This window comes from Euprymna scolopes, chromosome 2 (genome assembly GCF_053919585.1).
Source record: "Euprymna scolopes isolate OS-2025 chromosome 2, ASM5391958v1, whole genome shotgun sequence".
Taxonomy (NCBI): domain Eukaryota; kingdom Metazoa; phylum Mollusca; class Cephalopoda; order Sepiida; family Sepiolidae; genus Euprymna; species Euprymna scolopes.
The window spans coordinates 116729802-116730428 of NC_136483.1; positions in this window are offsets into that span (position 1 = coordinate 116729802).

The following is a 627-nucleotide window of genomic DNA, read 5'->3' on the forward strand; positions in this document are numbered from 1 at the left end:
GATATATATATATATATATATACCTTATAAACCTTATATATATATAAGCATATATATATATACATGTATTTATATACATGTTAATGTTTATCTATCTATCTACCTATCGATATATATATATATATATATATATATATATATATATATATATATATATATATATATATATATCGATAGGTAGATATATAGTTTTTTTTGTTTTATTTGTATTCCTTGAATTTGAATAATTAAAATTTTGTATACCTTCCTTATAGGTGTTTTTTTTTTAAATTTGAATAAATTTTCAATATCAAGATTTTTATTATATATATAGCTGTCCCTTCCTATGGACTAACACTTGATCTATATATGAAATACATAGATATTTGAATATTCTATTCAATCTACTTTATTTCTCAAGACTGAGTTAATAAAAAAGTTAAGAATAATAATTTTCATCTCGCCAATAAACCGTTTAAATAAGCTATAGTAAATCTTTCTTGTAGTCTCTTGATTTTACTGGATTCTAGGACAAGAATTCATCTAGTCTGGTGGCATGTCCAGCTTAGTGCTGTTACTATAGACAACATTACTTGGAGAAGGTACACCATTCCTCGTATAAGCCACTGTGGGTTAGCCATATCAAGG